Source organism: Pongo pygmaeus, chromosome 16, assembly GCF_028885625.2.
Source record: "Pongo pygmaeus isolate AG05252 chromosome 16, NHGRI_mPonPyg2-v2.0_pri, whole genome shotgun sequence".
In the NCBI taxonomy this organism is placed as follows: Eukaryota; Metazoa; Chordata; class Mammalia; order Primates; family Hominidae; genus Pongo; species Pongo pygmaeus.
Window position 1 is genome coordinate 64,787,115 of NC_072389.2, and position 24,555 is coordinate 64,811,669.

General features: G+C 45.7%; 3 pseudogenes; 1 reads left to right on the plus strand and 2 right to left on the minus strand.

The window, feature by feature from the left end:
• Positions 1–737: 737 nt before the first annotated feature.
• Positions 738–847, plus strand: LOC129014927 (small nucleolar RNA U13; annotated as a pseudogene).
• Positions 848–11,868: 11,021 nt separating this feature from the next.
• On the minus strand, positions 11,869–12,736 carry LOC129014166 (ribosome biogenesis protein NSA2 homolog; annotated as a pseudogene).
• A 4,927-nt stretch (positions 12,737–17,663) lies between these two features.
• LOC129014167 (large ribosomal subunit protein eL8-like) lies at positions 17,664–18,845 on the minus strand (annotated as a pseudogene).
• Between the last annotated feature and the right edge of the window lie 5,710 nt (positions 18,846–24,555).

Here is a 24,555-nt window from a genome sequence, read left to right on the forward strand (position 1 = left end):
CCCGAACTCCTGGGCTCAAGTTATCCTCCCACCTCAGCCTCCCAAAGTGCTGGGATTACGGGCATAAGCCACCTTGCCTGGCCTACTTCAAATTTTGTTGAATAAACACAAACTCCTTTTATTGTAAAAACAGAGAACAAAAACAACCAAAGCAGATATCTAAAAACAGGCTTTGGTAGAGCAAAGCCAGGCATGCAGCTCACCTGTCTCTTAGTTCATCTTCCAGGAAGGCCTGAATGAGCCTGCTGCTGCTGCTGCTGCCCTGTTTCATTTTCAGATACTTGGGCATCTACTTTGAAGCCTTTACATGGTCAGCTCTGGAGAAAGAGAAATGGGTGTCCAACATTCCATTTAATTAGTTAGCCTGAATGCACGTGGGCCCTTCTGCAGCTCCTGTTGTTACCCGAAGATCAGCTTTGGGCTAGACTCGGCACTTGCTTCCATCCCCTGGTCACCCTCTTCCAAAACAAATGAACAAATCCAACTCTGTCAGCCATCTTGAGTAAGGTAGCATTTACTGACTTTTCTTTGGGAAAGTGAGGCGAGCTCCTCATAACATATGGTAAAATTTCCCTAAGGACACCTGCAAACACTTCTGTTCATCCCTCCAAGTCCCTCCCAGCAGCTGCTGCCTGCACTTCTTCTTCCCCAAACTGCCTCAAGTGGCCCCTTGAGCCTGACATTGCTCCCTTCTTCCCTTCACTGGCACGTGCCACTCGTTAAAAAGAGAGTCAGTGATCCTTTTGTAGTTCATAAGTGTGATGACTGTGGTTTCATGCTTATGTGTGAGAGATGGGTGGGCCTCCCTCAAACCTTGTTACGATGTCAGCCCATTACCCATGTGACATGGAGAAAATAAAAGAAAGTTGGATTGTCAGCCAAATTTCAACAACGTCTTTTTTTTTTTTTTTTGAGATGGAGTCTCACTCTGTCGCCCAGGCTGGAGTGCAGTGGCGCCACCTTGGCTCACTGCAACCTCTGCCTCTTGGGTTCAAGCGATTCTCCCACCTCAGCCTCCCAAGCGGCTGGGACTACAGGCATGGGCTGTAATGCCTGGCTAATTTTTTTGTACTCTTAGTAGAGACAGGGTTTTGCCATGTTGGCCAGGCTGATCTCAAACTCCTGACCTCAGGTGATCCACCCACCTCGGCTTCCCAAAGTACTGGGATTACAGGCGTGAAACACCACGCCCGGCCCAACCACCTCATCTTTTTCAGGCAAGGCTTCAAGGCCCATAATTCAATTGCATTAAGTTTAATGGTCCCTGAAAGTTGGGCAAAACTCTTATATTTGATTTAATGCCCTCCGTACAGACCAGAAAACTAGTATAGGGCTTGTGCAAAACACATAGCCATAGGATGTGCCCTGTAAGATCTAACCACTCTTAGGGGCCAAAATAGGGCAGAGTGGGACAGATGTGAGGCGGTACAGCATGTGGTTTCAGCTGGACCATGCTCTGAGCCATTTGGACTGTGAAGGTTTCTCTCCCAGAAGGTAGCAGGGTCATGGGGTATTGTAGGCCTTGACAAGAGTGTAAATGGAAGCCTAAAAACCAGATGTCTAAATATTTTAAAGTTATAAGTAAAGCTCACAAATCATTCAGTACAATATGTTCCGTCCTCCTACCTTGACAAAAATACCTTTAGAACAACCTGGAAGTCCAGGTTGGAATTTTAAATTCTTGGATGTCGGAATCTCTTGCTGGAACATGGCGGCATGGGAAGAGCCAGCCCCCAGCTTTGGCCCTCATCCTGCATCCTTTTTTCTTCCCACTCCTGTCTCCAGCCCTTCTTGCATCAGCATAGATCTCTTGCATTCCCATATGGACTTCTCAGCCCATATATCCAGCTTCCTCAGAATACTCACTCTTTGTTGATCCCTTAAGGTTGGGTTGTACACACAAGCATCTGGGTCACCCTTAGAAGAACTAACCTTGAAAAGGTCAGCACTGGGTCTGGAGACAAACTTGGGGATATTTGGGCAGAGAATTCTGGAGTCCCATGCATTATCCAAAAAAAAAGTGAGGAGAATGTTAAACGGTTCATTTCTAACTTGTAATCTTTAAAGGCCCTCTCCAAGATGATTTGAGGAAATTCCAGGTTCAGGACTTCAAATTGTCTACTACAATTTGAGGAAATTCCAGGTTCTAATTCCAATGGAAATCATCTCGGAGAGGGAACTGTTTATTAATTGTCAGGGCAGCCAGAAGGTAGGGGGATGGATTTCATAACTTCTAGAGGTCACTTGTCCCACTTCCTCCTCTGCTAAACAGGGTTTTTGGGAGAAGCTCAGTAGACCATGGTCCCTTCGCTCTTAGTGCCCTTCGGCCAGCTCCTGACATGAAGCAAAGGCCCCTATGTTTCTTGAAGCTTTCTGCCCTGTCAGGGATGAGGACTAAGCGGGAGGATCTTTAAAGGCAGAGCATATGCTCAGAAATCTTTGGTTTCTCTGATTAGGTCAAAAATAACCTTTTGGCTGGGCACCGTGGCTCACGCCTGCAATCCCAGCACTTTGGGAGGCTGAGGTGGGCAGATCACCTGCGGTCAGGAGTTTGAGACCAGCCTAACAAACATGGCAAAACCCTGTCTCTACTAAAAAATACAAAAATTAGCTGGGCGTGGTGGCAGTTGCCTATAATCCCAGCTACTGATGAGGCTGAGACAGGGAGAATTGCTTGAACCTGGGAGGTGGAAGTTGCAGTGAGCCAAGATCACGCCACCGCACTCCAGCCTGGGAGACACAGTGAGACTCTGTCTTGGAACAAATATATAAATAAATGAATGAATAAAAAATCTTTCCTGATCCCCAGGCTGGAAGGCAAAGAGTATGAGTAAAAGAGGACCAAGGGCTTGGAGAAGGGCCACCGTTCATTCTATCTCTGCATTCACGTTTCAGGTGCTGTCAGTCATGCTAAGAGGCAGGCAGACAAACTGTGTCACCCCAAAGCCTTCTGGCCCGTCTCAGATAGTGTAGGCCCATCGAGGAGCTCTGCAGGCCATGAGTTCAGAGTGGGAAGGGATGTGGGAGGGGCTTAGGAGCTGGGCATGATGTCTTGGGGTGAGACGTGCTGCCGCAGTCTCTTCTATCCCCTGACTCAGGCTGGGAGGGAGACAGGTATACTCTGAAACCAGGGAAGATATGAAGCCTCACCTACCCCACCTTAGCGACCAGGATCTAAAACTCTGCAATGAGCGCTGAATCCATATGATCTCAGCTAGTAATGACATGAAGATTGTACATGAAAATTCCAGAGATGGGCACGTGCGCGCACGCGCGCGCACACACACACACACACACACACACACACAGCACCTTACCTTCAGACCTACTCTGCAGAAAAAAAAAGGTTTCAGGGTAGGACAGTGAGTGAGATGTCACAGAGAGTTCATAACCTGATCTTTCTCTGAAGTCTGCTCCTCTTGTTACCAAAAAACAAAGGTTTTAAGATAAAGGTCATTACTTTGATACTTTGCTCTGCTACCTGCATTTTCATTTCAAAAGCAAAGTCACTTGGAAATGCCCTTGGAGTTTGGAAAGAGAAACAATATAACATCTGAATATTATGAGTTGAACAAAATGGAGCCCAGGAGGCCTGGTTTTGTTGGGTTCTCATAATACCATCCTTAGGAAGCCATAGCTCCCCCATCCCCTAGGCTGTGGAGACTGTGCAGTTTCAGTAGTGAGAGAAGGGGCATTGTAGGGCCAAGGAAGGTGTTAAGGGAACGGCAGGGAGTGAGGGACAATGAGTAGTGCTCTATTGATAGTAACAGGAAATAATAATGACAAGAAGCCTTGAGGAAGTTAATCCAGGGCCTCCTTACTAAAACCTAACCTCCAGGATCCATTTTGCTTCTATAATACTTAAACCCAACATGACTCATGGGAGAAGATGCCCTTGATAACTGTCTTCCTGAGAAGTTGAGCCTACGTTCTTTTTTTTTTTTTTTTGAGATGGAGTCTCGCTCTGTTGCCCAAGCTAGAGTGCAGTAGCACGATCTCGGCTGACTGCAACCTCTGCCTCCCGGGTTCAAGCGATTCTCCTGCCTCAGCCTCCTGAGTAGCTGGGATTACGGGCGCCTGCCACTATGCCCAGCTAATTTTTATATTTTAGTAGAGACGGGGTTTCACCATCTTTGCCAGGCTGGTCTCCAACTCCTGACCTCGTGATCCACCCACTTCGGCCTCCCAAAGTGCTGGGATTACAGGCATGAGCCACCGCGCCCAGCCGAGCCTACATTCTGCAGCATCTCTCTCTCTCGCCGAGAAGCCCTTGAATGTGGATATCGTAAATCACACAAAGTCACAAAACGAGAGTCAATCCTAGCTTGAGTTTACAAGAAGATAAATTGGCATCCATGTATGATAGCCAGATAAAATATTGCGCACCTGTATTTTTATTGCAAAATTTGGCAACCTCACATCCATGTCCCCAAATCTTCAATCCTCTCTGATTTCTTCAGTAATGAAAGCTACTTAATGTGTGGGACTGTAAACTAAAGGACATCTGAGGTCTTAGAGAGAAGCTCGATGGGACCACACAAAAAAATGAAAATAAAAACTCTCATCAAAAACGTGAGAGTCTCTTCCACTGAGTAAACTTTTCCCATCACAGGGACTTTGTTGTCTTCCTTCCTCTGGTATTCGTTCTTCCAAAATACCTGTTTTGACTATCAATCAATAAAGGAAAGCCGTGGAAACCAACAGGAAATAACACCCACTCAACGAGCGTCTACTATTTCCCAAGCATCATGTTAGATGCTTTATGTGCCTCATTTCATTTCATCCTCACTATGTTCTTGAAGATAATTATGTTTTTTCTTTAATGTAAAGATGAGGAATCCAAGGTTTAGAAATGTTACACAACTTGCCCCAGGTCACAACCTGCATAAGTGGAAGAGCCAGGATGATGGTGATGAAGATGGTGATGAAGTTGGTGATAATAATGGTGGTGACGATGAACACAGCTCACATTGTTTGAGAATACATTATGAGTCAACCAGTGTGCTGAGCGTGCTACATGCTTTAACTCATTCAATTACCACAACTGCCTTTTTGGGCTGGTACTCTCATTAACTCCATTTTAAAGATGAGGAAACACATTCACTCTTGGTCTGCTCACTCCAAACCACTGACTCTACTATTAGCCATACTCCTTGGATTGTACCTCTGCACCCACTGGGTCTTGACATCCCACTGCCACCCTTCTTACTGCAGGTTGCTGAAGCTGTTTGTAGACTCAGCTGCTTCCTAAAACCTTAACCTCATGACTGGCTGATTGCTCTTGGGAAGCAGTGCATGGTAAATCTTGGCAGGCAGATGTCAGGTTGACTAAGGTTCCTATCTTAAACGTTGAAAATTTAGTGTTTCACACCTTGAAAATACACTCTGACAAGTTTTATGCAAATTACTCCCAAGAGCTGACACATAGCCAATAAAACTGCCTCAACAAAAACCTTCTCAATCTTACCTCTAGGAAGCTCTTGGCTTTTGCTAACCACAATCTTAGAGAAGCTTCCAGCTAGTCAAAGGTGAGTGTAGCTTCATGCTAATATAGCAAATCTGGTTTCTTTCTTTCTTTTTTTTTTTGTGGACTCACCCAAAAATGCAGAAATGGCTGGATGGTTATGACTTATTTATCTTATTTTTTATTTTTATTTTTAGAAATGAGGTCTCGCTCTGTCACTCAGACTGGAGTGCACTGGTGCGATCTTGGCTCACTGCGGCCTCCGCCTCCTGGTTTCAAGCGATTCTTGTGCCTCAGCCTCCAGAGTAGCTGGGGTTACAGGCGTGCACCACCATGCCCAGATAATTTTTGTATTTTTAGTAGAGATGGGGTTTTGCCTTGTTGGCCAGGCTGGTCTCGGACTCCTGACCTCAGATGATCTACTCTTCTCAGCCTCCAAAAGTGCTGGGATTACAGGTGTGAGCCACTGCACCTGGCCTATTTATCTTATTTTTTATTTTTATTTTTAGAGATGAGGTCTCATTCTGTTGCCCGGGCAACTATTACTGGGCACAGTAATAGTTCCCAGCAGCCTCCTGGCTCAAGCTATCCTCTCACCTCAGCCTTCCAAGTAGCTGGGACTACAGTCGTGTGTCATCGTGACTAGCTAATTTTTAATATTTTTTTAGAGACAGGGTCTTCCTATGTTACCCAGGCTACTCAAACTCCTGGGCTCAAGTGATCCATCCCCCTTCAGCCTCCCAAAGTTCTAGGATTACAGGTGTGAGCCACAGTGCCCGGCCTGGTTTCTTACTAATGGTGCTGATGGCACAGATCCTTTTTGGTTGACACCCTCGTCACCTGCTCCCGCATAGCTCCCATGCAAGTTCAAGGTTGGAGAGACAAATAGGGGGATGAAGACAAAACTTCCACCCTCCCCCTTTCTCCTTGTCAGCCTGTGCGATATAATTTCCCCCAAAATCAAAGAAAGGGAATAAAACTCGCTCCAAACATCTCAAAAGCCTATCATCTCCTTTTGACTTTTCCTAGCTACATTTCTTTCACTCATTCTTGTCTCTGTCTTCAAGAGGTGATTCTGCTGGCCTGGGAGTGTCTGGTGGACTCACTACCCAGGGCCTCTCTCCTTCAGCTTCTGGAGTGAATGCATCAGAGGGCGGTAGGGAGGAGGAAGAGCAATCTATCCACCTCAGGCTTCCAAAGTGCTGGGGTTATAGGCATGAGCCACTGCACCCAGCCTGGACTTTCACTGCCTTAAGCCAGCAGAGGCTGTAATAATAACTCTTCTTGAAAGAAAAATGTTCAACAATCGAAATGACCCGCGAATTTGCCGTGTAATATTCCATCTTATTCTCCTTTTCCAGCTCCAAAACCACAACCATATGCCACAGCTTAGAACAAGAGAGAATCCCTTGCTTAGGGATACTGGCAAGGAACTCCACAAAGTAGCCTCACTCCCCAGAGTACGTCTACAAGGGATTATGCAAGTTTACCCTCTAATGCAGGGATCAGATCATTCAACTTGTCAACGTTTGTTCATGTACAGTCATCAGAGAAGTGATGTAAAATAAATGAGAGTCTAAATAATAATACTGCAGGAGCCCAAATAAAATGACTTCTCTCCTTTAAGCTGTATAAAACCTTCTTTCTCCGCTGCCACTGATTGTGCATAAATTACTCTGGTTAACAACCTTCTACCTAGCAGGCTCTAAGAATCACAGGACCAATGTGTCAGGGATCTCCTTTTTCACATAAACTCTGGGCTGGGATTCTTTCCAGTGTAGTCTTCTTCTTCTTCTTCTTCTTCTTCTTCTTCTTCTTCTTCTTCTTCTTCTTCTTCTTCTTCTTCTTCTTCTTCTCCTTCTCCTTCTCCTTCTCCTCCTCCTCCTCCTCCTCCTCCTCCTCCTCCTCCTCCTCCTCCTCCTCCTCCTCCTCCTCCTCCTCCTCCTCCTCCTCCTCCTCCTCCTCCTCCTCCTCCTCCTCTTCCTCTTCCTCTTCTTCTTCCTTCTCCTCCTCCTCCTCCTCCTCCTCCTCCTTCTTCCTCTTCTTCCTATTCCTCTTCTTCTTCTTCTTCTTTAAATTTTCCTTTTTCTTTTTCTTTTTGAGACAGCGTCTCCCTCTGTTGCCCAGGCTGGAGTGCAATAGTGCAATCACAGCTCATTGCAGCCTCAACCTACCTGGGCTTAGGCCACCCTCCCACCTCAGCCTCTCGACTAGCTGACCATGCCAAGCCCCGTGTAGCCTTCTAAGGGAAGGGTTATGTTTATAGGATAGAAGCATTGTATTTAAAGGAGGATCCCAGCAAGAACTCTTTGCATTCAAGGTCCTTCTCGTACTCTCAGTTAACATTGATCAGACATTTTAGCAGTGCTTATTATGTGCCAGGCACTATGGTAGATACTAGGAATACAACGTGATTTTAAAAAAATGGAGTCCCTCTTTAGGGAGTTAAAGCCCACTGCATAATAGGTAAAACCTATTGATAGCAGCTGTGTGCTTTATATACACTATCTCATTTAATCTTCAGCCCTGGCAGGGTCCAGTGGCTTACACCTGTAATCCCAACACTTTGGGGGGCTGAGGCGGGTGGATCACTTGAGGTCAGGAGTTTGAAACCAGCCTGGCCAACAGGCTGTGAAACTTCAAAAATCCAGCATAATTGGAACCTCAACCCTATGAGATGATCAGATTTGTCCAGATATTTGGACAGTATTCTATTGATAATGTTTGAATTTTTTAAAATTTCTGACTTTTAAGATATTGTCCAGGTTATGTGCTTCTATCTCTTGGCCATTATTATTTTGGCTCATACTTGAAGACTTTCAATTACAGACGAGTCAGTTAAGGCAGAAACGATTGGTATAAAAGTATAAAACACCATCATACACAGTATTTGACTGCGGAAAGGTTCTGGGGGAAAAAAGTGAATTAATCAGCACAGATTCATTGGCAGAGTCTGTTAAAGGGTGTATCACCAACCTCACTAATGGTGCTAGGAGTGAGCCAATCCACCGGATACATTCACTCCGCTGATCCTACTGAAATTTATCCTGACCATCTGCTTCTTCAGCTAATGATGGAGATGCAAATGGACTATCAGGATTTTCCAGATTGCTTTCAATATTCCAAATGCCAAACCATCAGAGTTTTAAAAATTACTTTTGGTTTTCCAAATCCTACAACACAGGATGTGTCGACTAGGAGACACCACTTTTAAGACATTTGTTGTACGTGCTTTTTTTTTGCCTTCCTGTTTTCTGCGGGTTTATTGGTGGTATGAACTGACTATTCCATCCAAGAGACAGAACTTGCACTGGAGGAGAAATGGGCACAATCCTAACTATAGCATCACCTAGTGACTATCAAGCCTGAGACCAGAAAGCAACATTTGAAGTGGTTCGACAGCATTGCCTTTGGATAACTGGCTTTCTGGTTCCTTACTGAACACTTGCAGATATGAGTTATGTTAGGTGAGGACATCTTTGGAGCTATCTGCATTAGAAGAAGAGTGTCAACTTTGGCAGAACAGACTTTTTTCCACTCAGGTAAGTAATTGGTAATGCAGGGTCTAAGTGTTTTCATAGGAATAAACACATGGGAGGAACACTGTGTAAATTTGGATTAGGTTTTTCTGCATGTAACCAAAATAACAGTGCCTTACACAGGATGGGAGTTGACTTCCCTTTTACACAAATGAAAGCAAGAGGTAGACAGTGCAAAATACCTAGTAACTCCATAAAGTCATTAGAACATGAATCCATGCCAGGTATGGTGGCTCATGCCTGTAATCTCAGCACTTTGGGAGGCCAAGGCAGGTGGATCACTTGAGGCCACGAGTTCGAGACTAGCCTGACCAACATGGTGAAACCCCGTCTCCATCAAAAAAAAAAAAAAAAAATTATTGGGGAGTGGTGGCACGTGCCTGTAGTCCCAGCTACTCAGGAGGCTGAGGCAAGAGAATTGCTTGAACCTGGGAGGTGGAGGTTGCAGTGAGCCAAGATCATGCCACTGCACTCCAGCCTGGGCAACAGAGCGAGACTCTGTCTCAGAAAAAAAAAAAAAAAAGAAAAAGGAAATGAATCCAATCACTTCCTAGCGCAAAACTTCACCATCCCTAGGGTGTGGTCTATGTCTTCCTAGTCCAAGCTGGTGACTAAAAAATCAGCTATCGGCCAGGTACGATGGCTTACGCCTGTAATCCCAGCACTTTGGGAGGCCAAGACAGGCGGATAACGAAGTCAGGAGATTGAGACCATCCTGGCTAACACGGTGAAACCCCGTCTCTACTAAAAATACAAAAAGTTAGCCAGGCGTGATGGTGTGTGCCTGTAATCCCAGCTACTCGGTAGGCTGAGGCAGAAGAATCACTTGAACCTGGGAGGCGGAGGTTATGGTAAGACGAGATCGCACCACTGCACTCCAGCTTGGGCGACAGAGCGAGACTCCATCTCAAAACAAAAACAAAAACAAAAAAGAAGAACAAAAAGAATCAGCCATCATATTCATATAGAGGAAGGGGAAGAAAGGCATGTCTTCTCCCTATAAAATCATATCCCAGAAGCTGGAAACATTTCCACTTTCATATTACTAGCCAGAGCTTAGCCAAATGGTCTCATCCAGCTGCAAAAGATATTGGACAATGTAGACTTTATACCAAGCACTTTATGCTCAGCCCAATATTAGGGGTTCTTGTACCAAGAAAAAAAGACAAGAGAATGGATGTGTAGATGATTAGCAGTCTCTGCCACAAACATTGAACCCAGCTATAAGACATGAGAAAAGGCCTCCGAAAGATATGGTATCTGAGCACTGAATAAAATATGCTCAAGAACCTATGCAGATGAAAGGGATGTAGGAAAGGAGGAAGGGCAGGGTGTTTCTAGTGAGGGGACAGCACACGTGAGGCCACAAGAATGAAGAAGTGTGCTGTGATGGGGGAACTGAAAGTTGCTCCTCTGGCTGACTGAAGACAGGAGGCAGGAGAATTCACTCCCTATGCGAGGCTCCTGCCAGTCCTTATTCTCCGGTAATGTTCCCAGAGTTCTGGCTCTCCTCCTTTCCTCCTGCTGCAGCTGATTCTCTAAGTTTAGCGTGAGTGGCCAGCCACTCCCTCCGGGGCGGGAGAGGAAAGAGTGGACAGTATGCCATAGCCTTGTTAAGAAGGCCCCATACTTATTTTTCAGAACACACTTGAGTTTCTCCTTCTTCAACTAGACCAAAAAACAAAGTATCTTCAGTAAGTATCTTTCAGAAAGGCTCCAGGGAGGGTGGTGGGGTAAATGGAGAGCCCCTGTCCGAGTCTCTCTTCTGCTCCTCCACACCTAGGAGCTAACTTCCTGCCATTTTTATCATAACTGTTACAGGTGAGGGATTTGTGAACTGGGAAACAGGCCAGAGGTTCACTGGGAGATTGCAAAGGCACCTCCAAGTCAGCTTGTCCAAGACTGACTCGTGCTCTTGCCCCCCAATTCATTCCTCTTCAGTGTTCCTGTCTGGGGGAATGCGTCTGCACACGTACCGATACCAGAGCAAGAAAGCCCAGGAGTCAGCCCAAGCATGGACTCTCCCTCCCTGACGACATCCAACCACTCACGTGTCTGATAAATTTACCTCCTCAATAGCTTGCACTTCTGCCTACTCCTCCAGGTCCACTGTACTCCGCATGCTAGCCCAAGCTACTATCATCCTCTCCTGATCACAGCAGTGGCTGCAAGTCTGGTTGCCCTGCACCGGCTCAGACCCCCCTACCCCAGGAATCACGCTACAGCCAGTGTCATTATCTTCAGCATAAGGCTGATGATGATCCTCCTTCTCCACCTCTTAAAATCCTAGGGTGGCTAACTGCAGTCTACACAGCTCTAATCACTCAGGTTCACACCCGTCCTGCTTCATCAGGCATCATTTCTTCCCCTGCTCCCTTCACTCCAGTCTCCTTGGCTGACTTTTGCCAATGCTCTGCTCTCAGTTCGGCCTTAGATCTGTTCCAAGCTGCAATGCTCTTTTCTTCTCCCAGTGAATCCCAGTCTCTTTCTGTTGTCAGTGCCGGTTGCTTTCAAGGGGGATATCTAAACTCCCAGTCTGCTAAAAATCCTTGCACATTCCCTACGTTTCTTTCCTTTAATACACATGTTGGTTTATAATTTTACATTCACCAGTTATTTGATTAGTGTTTCTATTGATGCATTTTTAGTAGGGTGATCCTTCCAGCTAAAGGGCTACAAAGGTTTCAGATTAATTCTGGAAACATTTTCTCTTTGCATATTTAAAGGGAAAGTGATCTTTCCTAACCTTTGCAGGTAAGAGGAATGTTTGAAGTTAGAGTCCTAAAGCATTATTATTTTTATAATGATTTTGTATTTTTTTTCCATTTTAATGTTTGCAATTTAATAAATCTCTTGATGATTGCAGACATGTATGGCTGTTTGGTAGTATTCAGAAACATCACAGTAATGGCAGTTTTTTCAATTGGTGTGTAGTCCTCAATAATTATATATGAAATTGCTGTCAAACCAGTAAGACTGCATTTATGCATCCATAATTTTCAGGATTGTTGGTAACCTGGGCATATTTTCCCCAAATAACTGCCTCCTTGCATCACGAGGCCCAATTTGCTCACATTTACCTCCATGGCAGTACCTTTGGTAATAACACCCAAAGTTGTATACAGTGGGGACGACGGGTTCTTCTTTACGCCAAGTATTGGTAGGCAAAAGGTGACTTTCAGTTCAGGATATGTTACATGTGCTTTCTTGAAACGCAAGCCCATTGGCCTGATGAATCTTTCATACTTACGTGGTATTCTTGTAAAGCCATCTCCAACAAAGCAGACGTTAGTAACCACCCTCTTCCATGCCTTCTTTCTCTTTCCTGTTCGAATAACTTTTAATACTTCTGTTTCTCCCCGGGCACATACTTTAGGCAGAGGGACTTCCCATTTTCCCACCTTCTCTTTTCGTTTCTGGAAAGTACTTTAGCTCGAGATTGTCCCTCTCTTTCCAGCAGATAGGCAGGTACTGCTCCCTGTGGAGTTTTTTCAGCATTCTTTTTTTTTTTTTTTTTTTTTGTCTTTTCATGCATCTTGATAGTCTTTTTTCTTTGTATTTTCTCAGCATGGCCCTGATTATGGTAAAGCTTAGCCTTCAGACCAATCATTTTCTTTGCCTTCTTTGAACATTCATGAGCCTCTCGACTTTCTTTCTTTCTCTTTTTCTCATGGTAATCCAAACAGTATCCATAGTGTTTACAGTGTAATTCAATATATTTGTTCTGTGGCATGTTGACGCCGCAGAGCCGCCAGGAGCAGCCCCTGGGGTGCGAAAACGCTCTCAATTTTCGGGTCTTAGAGACCCATGAGCTGACGCCGTGCAGGCCTGACAGGAAAATGATTTTGTATTAACTTTGCTATTGCTTTATACTGCTATAAAGTAATAAACCCAAATTTCTACCCCACATGTTACTGATAGTTTTGGGGGTGGCTATCTTAATATTCCTTAATATCCCTTAACTGTTTTGCAGATCCAGAACATTTCTGCCTCTAACTCCAGCAAGGATCTGAAGGTCCAGGACCTTAGGAAAGCTGCCTGCAGAGAGGTGGAGAGGTAACAGCATGTGGGACTGGGAGAGTCTGCTTGTATTCTTCTGCCTCCCATACCCCTACGTTTGGGAACAAGCCTCATGCCCATTATGCTCACCACGAGTTACAAACTAGTGACTCACAGGCCAACTTAGTCTCTTAGATGTGCTTGGCTTGGCTAGAAGGATATTTTAAATTATTAGTATTTATTTTTATTTTTATTTTGAGACAGGGTCTCACTCTGTCTTCCAGGTTGGAGGGTAGTGGCTTGATTTTGGCTCATTGCAACCTCTGCCTCCCGGGTTCAAGCGTTTCTCCTGCCTCAGCCTCCCAAGTAGCTGGGATTACAAGCATGTCCCAACAAGCCTGGCTATTTTTTTGGAGGGGGGATTTTTAGTAGAGACGGGATTTCACCATGTTAGCCAGACTGGTCTCCAACTCCTGGCCTCAAGTGATTCACCTGCCTTGGCCTCCCAAAGTGCTGGGATTACAGGTGTGGGCCACCACACCCGGCCTCTATTCCTTTTACAATATGCTTTAATAGTATTTCTAAATCATCTTCATAGGGGTCTTACATATATATTCTTTGTTAGGTAAAATTTGAGATATTATGATTGTTGTTACTACAGTGAACTGAGTCTTACTTGTTATTGCATTTTCTAGTGGGTTATTGCCGATGTAGAGGAACGCTACTGATTTATGTAGGTTTTAGGTCATTTAGTTCATGGGTCTATAATTTCTCTGCCTGAGCCACTGTCTTTACCTCATGCTCCATCTGACGTCTCTGATAGTTTCAGGGTGTCCAGACAAATCCATTCATTTACCCATATCTTTACTGAAAATTTATTGAGAACTTCGGTTATGAAGTGGGCTACCCCCCCATCCCCCACCCCCACATTGATATGTAGAAGCCCTAACCCCCAATATGACTGTATTTGGAGATCCGGCATTTAAAGAGGAAATTAAGGTTAAATGAGGCCATACGATTGGAGTCCTAATTAGACAGGACTTGTGTTCTTAAAAGAAGAGAGAGACATCTGAACTCCCCCAACCCCTAAACATAGACAGAGAAAAGGCCACACAAGGACACAGTGAGAAGGTGGCTGTCTGCAAGCAGGGGAGAGGGGTCTCGCCAGAACCCAATCCCTCTGGCACCTTGGTCTTGGACTTCCAGCCTCTAGAACTGGGAGAAAATACATTTGTGTTGTTTAAGACACTCTGACACTGTGCTTTGTTATGGCAGCCCGAGCAGATGAGTACAGCCTCTCTGTGCCCTAGTTCTTCTGGTTATTTTATGGAACTGTTATCTCTGGCTAGAAAGCCTTACCTAGGGTCTTCTTTCAATTTAGGCAGTGGAGATCTGGTTAGAGTTGAAGAGATGCTTTAAAAAAAACAAAGAGAATTAGCATTCATGGCACACAGGGAGGTAATTGATTTCTTTTCGATTAAAACACTTTAAATTGCAAATTTCTTCCAAATCTTAATAAACATTTTTTTTTCAGTGTTTTCAAGACTCAATATCAGAGAATTCATGGGGACCAAATTGTTTCTTTTCTTTTTTTTTTTTTTGAGACAGAGTCTCACTCTGTCGCCCAGGCTGGAGTGCAGTGGAGCGATCTCGGCTCGCTGCAACCTCTGCCTCCTGGGTTCAAGCGATTCTCCTGCCTTAGCCTCCGAGTAGCTGGGACTACGGGCGCGCGCCACCACGGCTGGCTAATTTTTGTATTTTTAGTAGAGACGGGGTTTCACCATGTTGGCCAGGATGGTCTCGATCTCTTGACTTCGTGATTTGCCCGCCTCGGCCTCCCGAAAGTGCTGGGATTACAGGCCTGAACCACCGTGCTGGGCCTGAATTGTTTCTAAAGGTAAACCTCCACAAACCAACCCACTGATTCTCAGGGCAAAAAAGGAGAGGGAGACACATGTATACACGAGGCCTAAAGTGGGAAAGAGAAGATCCATCAGGAAGAGAAAATGGGAGGAGAGACCCATCTCCTCATTCCGGCAATTCAGAGTCCATAGCCCATATTTCTTCCCCCCTTAGACAAGGCCATGAGACTTTCTCAGGTAGAAAGTGCCATTCACTTTGGTGTGGAATCCTGTAGTAGTTTGGTGAGAAAGTTTCTATACATTCTTTGTTTTTTTTTAGAGACACAGTCTCTCTCTGTTGCCCAGGCTGGAGTGCAGTGGAGCGACCATAGCTCACTGTAGCCTCCAACTCCTGGGCTCAAGCCGTCCTCCTACCTCAGCCTCCTGATTGAGACGACACATACGCACCACTACACCCACCTCATTTTTGTAGTTTTTGTAGAGATGGAGTCTCACTATGTTTCTCAGGCTGGCCTCCAACCCCTGGCCTCAAGTGGTCCTCCCACCTTGGCCTCCCAAAGTGCTGGAATTGCAGGCATTAGCCACCATGCCCAGCCCATATTCTTCACAACAGCCAGAATAACCTCAAGATCAGATCACTTGCTATCCTATTCAAAACTCTTCCAAAGGCTTTTCGTCACATCTGAAATGAAATCCATGTGTTTCTCATGGCCAGTTAAGCCAATAGGTCTGGGCCCTGACCATCACCCTGAAATAATCTCCTACCACCCTGCTTCCCTCTCACTCTGTCCCAGCTACACTGGCTTCTTTGTGCTCTTTGAACACACAGAGCTGACACCAAGCCCAGGGCCTTTGCATGCTGTCTTCTGTCTGCCAAGAGTGCTCTTTCTTCCAACCTTTGTTTCTTTTGCTCCCTCAAAGTCCTGCTAACATGTAACTTCCTCAGAGAGGTCTTCCCTGACCACTCAGTCTAAGCCATCTCGCCTCCTGCACATCCTTTCCTTGTTAGCAGTTAGGTTATAGAGTCATGTGATTATTTCTTTATGATCTGTCTTCCACTACAATATAAGGTCTGTGAGAGCAGGAGTTTGGTAATGTATGTGGGATGAATGAATGAACAGGCCAGCCTGCCAAGAACAGAGTGGGAGGGGTTTGGGAGGGTACAAAGAATACAACCGTATGCCTCTTTCTGCTAAGAATTAGGCCGGGCTCCGTGGCTCACACCTGGAATCCCAGCACTTTAGGAGGCTGAGGCGGGTGGATCTCTTGAGGTCAGGAGTTCCAGACCAGCCTGGACAACATGGCAAAACCCCGTCTGTACTAAAAAGATGAAAATTAGCTGAGCATGTTGGTGCATGCCTGTAATCCCAGCTACTTGGGAGGCTGATGGGGGAGGATCGCTTGAACCCTGGAGGCAGAGGCCGCAGTGAGCCAAGATCACGCCACTGCACACCAGCCTGGGTGACAGAGTGAGACTTCATCTCAAAAAAAAAAATAACGATACTAATTGCTACTACTTCATCCTGTCCATCCCATGTCCCTAAAAACTTCAGCATAAGTGCACTCCACACACAAGGAGAGAACAAACCCTCCCACTGGCCTTGGGCCCATCCCTCTTTCTCCCACACTGCCTCTTTCGAGTTATCTCATTTTGCTCCTAATAGCCAGCCTTGACTTTTCTGGGCTTATCTGGACATCAGCGACCCATGTTGCACATTCAGTTGCCCCGATTATGTCTGCCTTAGAGCATCTCCTAGGGTAGCCAGTCTGGAACAGTCACCTAGGGGCCTGGAGCTTCTGCAGTCTGCCACTTGCTCCTTCTGCCTGATAACAAATACTATTCCTTTTACCCTTGCAGCTTCACCCAGAAAGAGGTGGCTGTCAATGTCCAAGGCCCCTGGAAACGAAGACTGGAAGTGTGAAACCACTGGGCACAGGGGAATGGGTGGGTCTGAGAGTCTGAAAGACAGTGCTAGAGCATGTGCCTTCCAGATCGTTCTCACTGAAAAATTCAAAATGACCTTCCCTCCCCAAGCCAAGAAAGGATAAACACTCACACCTCCCTACCTTCTCACATTCTCATTTCTAAGGTAAAATATAATGCATTAACAATCTGTAAGTTATCTCATTTAACTGGCACTCTGCTTTGTGAGATACACACTATCATCACCCACTTACAGATGAGGAGATTGAGGCTGGGGGATGTGAAATAATTTATTTCAGTTCACATGGTTTGCGAGCAGTGGAGTCAGGATCTTAAAGTAGATACTAACCAGTGCTATTTGGCATACCAATTTAAATCAGTTACCTACACTAACTTTAAAACAACATCAGCTTTATTAAGGCAAATTTATATATCATAAAATTCACCCATTTTAAGTGTACAATTTGATAATTTTAGTAAGTTTGCAGAGTTGTGCAACCATCACCACAATCCAGTTTTAGAACATTTCCACTACCCTAAAATGTTTCCTCATGTCCATTTTCGGTTCATACCCACTCCTACCCCCAGCTCTAGGCAACCGCTGATCTACTTTCTGTCTTTATAAATTTGCTGTTTATGGAGAAATGAAATCATCCTGCATGATCATTTACTACAAGCTGCATTTGTTTTGTGAAGACTGTTCAGCTCATTTCTCAACATTCAGTTCAGAGGTGTGCATTGGCTTAGCACAAGAAGGAAGGTATTGTAACTCCACTTCTGCAAGACGTCTGGAGGGAAAGTTTTTTTTTTTTTTTTTAAGGAGAATTTGTATTATTTTAATTATTTTTATGTGCAGAAAACTCAACAGCGTACATTTAACCCATTTTGGTGGCAAGTTCTTTAGCCTTGGCTTTTCCAGCTTGGCAATGAGAGCCACAGACTTGGGAGCCAGGACGTTGCCTCCCCAGTAATGATGGATCTCATCGTATCTGCGGTTCTAATTGGTTCTGATAGCTTCCTCCAGCTGAGCCGAAGCTTTTTTGTCTTCCAAGTTAGCCTGTGCGGTAACAGTGGTGCAGGTGTTCCTGCAGACTAGACATCCCAGTCTTACCTTCCCCTTGATAATGCCGTCAGGGATCTTTATTTTACAACACAGAGAAATGCACTATCATCACCCACTTTCTTTTCTTTTCTTTTTTTTTTTTTTTTTGAGACAGAGTCTCGCCCTGTTGCCCAGGCTGTGGAGTGCAGTGGTGCGATCTCGGCTCCCTGCAAGCTCCACCTCCCGGGTTCATGCCATTCTCCTGCCTCAGCCTCCCCAGTAGCTGGGACTACAGGTGCCCGCCACCATGCCCAGCTAATTTTTTTTTTACTTTTTTAGTAAAGACAGGATTTCACCCTGTTACCCAGGATGGTCTTGATCTCCTGACCTCGTGATCCACCTGCCTTGGCCTCCCAAAGTGCTGGGATTACAGGTGTGAGCCACCGCACCCGGCCTATCATCACCCACTTTCCAGATGAGGAGGCTGAGGCTGGGGGCAGGCAGAAGACAACTAGCTCGATGGGATCCACATCATGTCCAGTCACCACCAGCTGAGCCTTCTTGTTCTCCACCAAGGGTGGCGATGGTGATAACTCCTGCTCGAAGAACAGGTGGTCTCTTAGTGGGGAAGTCCCCTTTGCTGGCGGCTTTCTTCTCAGTCCAGGCCAGCAGCCTCTGCTTCTTCTCTTGCTTTGTCTCTGGTCTGTACTAGTGGCCAGCTTATGTATTATAGTTGAATAGCTGTTTGGGGGTCCAAGGCCTGGGTGAACTGGTTCATGGCAGGAGGCACTTTCAGCCTTGTGTAGACGATCGCTCTTTGCCGCTGCAACCTGATAAAGTGGGGCCATTTGACAAAGCAAGTGAGGTCCCTGTTGGGTTGGGTGTGCTGTCCAATGCCAAGATTCTTAGGCCTTTTCTCCAACACAGGATTCACCACTTTCCTGGCCTCCTGCTTCTTTGTGACAGCAGCGACTGGAGCCACCTTCTTCCCCTTGGCCTACTTCCCTTTTGGCATCTTGGGCGGTGGGACGAAAGAGAGAAAAAAATGTTTTTGTTTGATAACTATTCCAGGCTTCTGAGGACAATTTCAAGGATGGCTCCATTTAAAATAAAATACAGCTGGGTGCAATGGCTCATGCCTATAATCCTAGCACTTTGGGAGGCTGAGGCGGGCGGATCACCTGAGGTCAAGTGTTCAAGACCAGCCTGGCCACATTGTGAAACCCCATCTCTATTAAAAATACAAAAATTAGCTGGGCACAGTGGCTCACGCCTATAATCCCAGCACTTTGGGAGGCCAAGGCAGGTAGATCACGAGGTCAGGAGATCGAGACCATCCTGGCTAACACGGTGAAACCCCATCTGTACTAAAAATACAAAAAAAATGAGCTGGGCATGGTGGTGCGCACTGTAATCCCAGCTACTCAGGGGGCTGAGGCAGGAGACTCTCTTGAACCTGAGAGGCGGAGGTTGCAGTGAGCCAAGATCGTGCCATTGTACTCCAGCCTGGGCAACAAGAGCAAAACTCTGTCTCAAAAAAACAAATAAAAATAAATAAAATAAAACACAAAGAACAAAATGAAGCCCTAAATATCTGATTTAAAAATGTTATCTGGCTGGTCTGAAGGCAGTGAGTTATCTCACTTTGATTGTTCACAGTCAGTTACAGATAAAACACCTTGTTCTACTCTTTCCCTCCTTCTTGCTACTGCACTTGACTAATCTTAAAAAATAAAATTTAATAAAATTTTAAAAATTAAAATGTCATCAAAAGGGCCACCCTGAACAGTCGGGTAGCTCCTCCCTGAAAGGGGAAGTGAGGAAGATGATAGTCCTATTCCCTCCTCCAGACACCCACTCATTCCTCTTACAGCCATGCAAGGTTTGGAATGTTTGTTTCTACTCCAGGCCTGGGTCCAGTGCAGTGACCCTGGGGCTCTCACTCTCCTGCCTCTGGACTCTCCATTATGCCTGAAGATGCCTTTCTCCGGGACAGTCAGAAGTTACCGCCCCAAACCAGAGAGTTGATCTCCTTTCTTCCCTGCTTGATCACCATCCCTGTCCCTCTGAGAAAAATCCCTATTCTATCCAGAGAGAAAACAATACCCCCTACTTCATGCTTCATGACCATGTGGTTCATTCCAACCCCTTCATCCCCATTTCTCTTCTTGGCAGGAACAAAGTCTTTTCAAAGCTGGAGAGGCAGAGCACAGACTCCTTGAAGAGGTCCCAGGGAAAGGGGATGTTCTCCTCTCCTTTCCCCACAGATCACTCACCGGGACTGTCTTTTCTGTACTAAGACAGACCTGAAAAAAAGCCAGTTTTAGATTTTCTTTACAAGTTTCTGTAGGTGCAAAGGCTCGGGCAGAATGACTAGAAGACATGTTCTCATCAATAATAATAATAGCTAACATTTATTAACCATGCACTATATGCTATACTCTGAATGTTTTATCTGCTTTTTTCTCATCCAATACTCAGAATAACTCTATATTAGCCTCACTTTACAAAAAAATTTAGCATTTTGTTATAGAACAGAAATTATTTAAATTATTGGTGCCACAGACATTTTACTGTATCTGTATTATTAGTACAGAAATTATTATTAAGGCACAGAAATTATTAGTACGAAGATGATATCAGTACTATTATTATAATGTAGAAATCAGTACTATTATTATAATATAGAAATTACTAGTACAGGCCGGGCATGGTGGCTCACGGCTGTAATCCCAAAACTATGGGAGGCCGAGGCGGTGGATTACGAGGTCAGGAGAGCGAGACCAACCTGGCCAACATGGTGAAATCCCGTCTCTACTAAAAATACAAAATTAGTCAGGCATGGTGGCGTACACCTGTAGTCCCAGCTACCTGGGAGGCTGAGGCCAGAGAAGAGCCGGAACCCGGGAGGTAGAGGTTGCAGTGAGTCGAGATCACGCCATTGCACTCCAGCCTGGGCAACAAGAGCGAAACTCCACGTCCAAAAAAAGAAGAAGAAGAAGAAATTACTAGTACAAAAGAAAGTGTCAGAAAACTGAGGCTTAAAGAGGTTAAGCTGACTTATCCAAGGTTACAGAGTTAGCAGAGCTAGCTGAATTCAGTCCACACAAATAACTTAGCTCTTAACCTTAGGTAAACCTTACCCTCCTCTGAGCCTCCCACACTCACCTCTGGCTTCCTCCCTGGGATGAGTGAGGCGAGAAGGAGAATATGAGCTGTGGACTACGTGAAAAAAAACCACAGTGACTGAAGGAGAAGGAACTCCTGGTCCTTTCTGGTGACCCAGAGCTAACAGAGAAATGGGTAACTCATTAACCAGAGAAAAGTCCCACATCCTTTTGAAAGCAAGAAACATTTTAAGAGTTAGAAAATGCATTTGAACAATGTTGTATTTAAACCGAGCTCAAGCAACAGATGTTTCTTTTCTTTTCTTTGAGACGGTGTCTCGCTCTGTTGGCTCCTTCACCCAGGCTATAGTGCAATGGCTGATCTCAGCTTACTGATCTTGGCTGAACTCCATCTGCTGAGTTCAAGCGACTCTCCTGCCTCAGCCTCCTGAGTAGCTGGGATTACAGGCATGCGTCACCACACCCAGCTAATTTTTGTATTTTTAGTAGAGACAGGTTTCACCATGTTGGTCAGGCTGGTCTCGAACTTCTGGCCTCAAGTGATCCTTTTGCCTCGGCCTCCCAAAGTGCTGAGATTACAGAGGTGAGCCGCCGTGCCAGGCCGAGATGTTTCTTTAGTATAGATTTTACACCAGGCTTTTCATTCGGCTTTTGAACATTATGTTGAAGTATATTAGCTTTTATAATTCCTTTATTCTAAGATCTTGCCCTATGAATGAGCCCAAATATCATAACGCACAGTTCAGGGAGGGTTAGGGACAATGCACAGAGCACAGGCTGGGATTTGCTTTGGGAACAGTCATTAGGGCAGAGGATGCCTGCTGGAGGGAAGGGCTCTTTCTGTGTACAGTTGCTGGGAGTCCAGGACCGGACTCAGAGGAGAAGATGAGTATCAATCCATAGCAGAAACAAAGAGGTATATACGCATCTTCCAATAGAGACCACTGGGGTACCCACGAGAAAAGTTGACAAATAGTTCAGCTGGAAACATGAAGAGGGGAAGGAAATTACTCAGAGTATTGATCAGAATGTATACAGTAGCCCTCAAACTCAACAAACTCAGCACAGCTGCACCCACTTCTCCTTCAGAGCAGGGAAAAGACAAAAGTTTCAGAAACTTTCATCCTCTCACCCTCATAGGTGTGAAATCATCTCCCTCCACCAGGAGGAAGAAAATACTTTAATTGGCCAGGTGCAGTGGCTCACGCCTGTAATCCCAGCACTTTGGGGGGCCGAGATGAAAGGATCGCTTGAGGCCAGGAGTTTGAGACCAGCCTGGCCAACATGGTGAAACCCCATCTCTACTAAAAATACAAAGATTAGCCAGGCTTGGCATGCACCTGTAGTCCCAGCTGAGTCTGGGGGCTGAGGCAGGAGAGTCCCTTGAACCCAGGAGGTGGAGGTTGCAGTGAGCCGAGACTGCACCACTGCAATCTGTCTCAACAACAACAACAACAAAAATACTTTAATCTTTATTTGTCTTAGGTGAGTGCCCTGGGGTGGAACCTGCTTCAGCCTTTACTTAAGTGGACAGAAAAACAAAAAAAAACAGGGGATGAGAGGCTATTACAGTGAAGAGCAAGGGGGAGAATGGGATAGAGTGAGGTGGGAGGGGCAGAGGGGAGAGGCTACAAAGAGGGCTTCGATTTTGGGGGCTGTTGGCCTAGATCTGCATGTGGGCCCAGCTTGTTTGTTCCTCTGAGTGGGGAGACTGTGCTGTAGAGACAGTCCAGCATAGTGGACTGGGGGCTGGGACTGCTAAGTAGAAGTCTGGGGGCTGGGACTCCTAAGATGGGGCAGTAAGGTTGTAAATTTGGGGCAGTTTAGTGTTTATGATGGTGGCACGGGAGGTTCAGGAGTTTTGTTGGGGAGAGAAAAGACTTGCTGAAACAGAAAAGACTTGCTGTAAAGCAGTTATTCATGAAGGAGAAGCTTTCTTCAGTCAGAATTTATGTTGCTACCCCGCAAGCTGGCTTTTGGATTAATCAAAAGACAGTTCCAAAGAATAGTGTTACAAGCCGAGTGCAGTGGCTCATGTCTGTAATCCCAACACTTTGGGAGGCTGAGGCTGGTGGATCTCTTGAGCCCAGGAATTTAAGACTAGCCTAGGCAACATGGCGAAACCCTATCTCCACAAAAAAATACACAAATTAGCTGGGCGTAGTGGTATGCGTCTGTAGTCCCAGCTATTCCGGAGGTTGAGGGGGGAGGATTGCTTGAGTCCAGGAGGTTGAGGCTGCAGTGAGCTGTGATCGCACCATTGCACTCCAGCCTGGGTGACCCTGTCACAGGAAAAAAAAAAAAAAAAAAAAAAAGATGTTACGGTGTTACAGTGGGTCCCTCCCTGGACCGTCTCTGCTGCCATCTGCTGTGGAGTGGCCCGAGGGAAACTCTGGGCATCCGGGTAGAAAGGCAGAGTGTTGCCCCAGGCCTTTCTGGGCTTTCTTCTGTTGACATTAAAATTAGCCTTGAACTGGTTGAGAAAGGTCCTCCCTGAGCCCCTTTTCAGGGGGAAAGAAATCAATCAAAAATTAAAACGTAAGAAAAACCAAACACATGTACCCTGTGTTGTAAACATGCTACCTTAAGTGAAGGTGCAGATCCAGAGAGAGAAACCAGAATTTCACAGTTTTGTTATATGTGCAGCTCCCTTGGGAGCAACAGCACGCCACGCAAGGCCACTCAGGTGAAGCCCCGGGTCAGTCACGTGGCAAAGGGGGAGAGGGGGTGGCTGTGGAAATGCACCTTTCTTGTGGTTTCTGTGGGAGACGGGGGAACATGGCTTACTACCGGCTAATTTGAATAATTTCACTGGGCTCTGGGACATAGGGGCTGTCCCTCGTTGTCTGGCACCTGGCCCAGGGTAGTTAGGGTGGGTGTGCAGTAGCCCAGAGTGTGAGGGCCCAGTCAGGGAGGTGGTTGAGGTGCGAACGTAACTGGCTGCCCAAGAAGAGGAACTGACCATCTCTAGCCAGGGCCTCAAAACTGGGTTAACAGCATTAAACACAGACAGACACACACACAACCACACACCCTATTTCACACCCTGTGAACTGAGGAATTAATCGCTAATTTTCTTATTTTAGGGGACATAGTCTTGGGAAAATCAAAAAGCCTCTGTACTTAAGCCTAAATTTGCAAACAGAGTTCTAAGCCATTATCTGCTGTTCCTTATTGTAGCATGCAAGAGCTCTTGTTTTGGTCAGGCATGGTGGCTCATGCCTGTAATCCCAGCACTTTGCAAAGCAGTGGCGGGAAGGATAGCTTGAGGCCAGAGTTTGAGACCAGCCTGGGCAGCATAGTGAGACCCCTGTCTCTAAAAAAAAAGAGTTCCTGTTTAAGCCATTGGTAGATGGCTGTTTTCATTTCCTCAGCAAACCTATTTGCTTGGGAAGCCACAGCCCACAGCTTCCTCCCAGGTGTTCTTATCATCCTTGAGAAGGGAGAGATGAGGGTCAGGCTGCTGTGAGGCTCTGGCAGGTAGATGGCAGCCCTCCCAAAGACGTCCACCTTCTAATTCTTTTTCATTTTTTAGAGACAGAGTCTCACTCTGTCACCCAGACTGGAGTGCAGTGGCATGATCTCGGCTCACTGCAA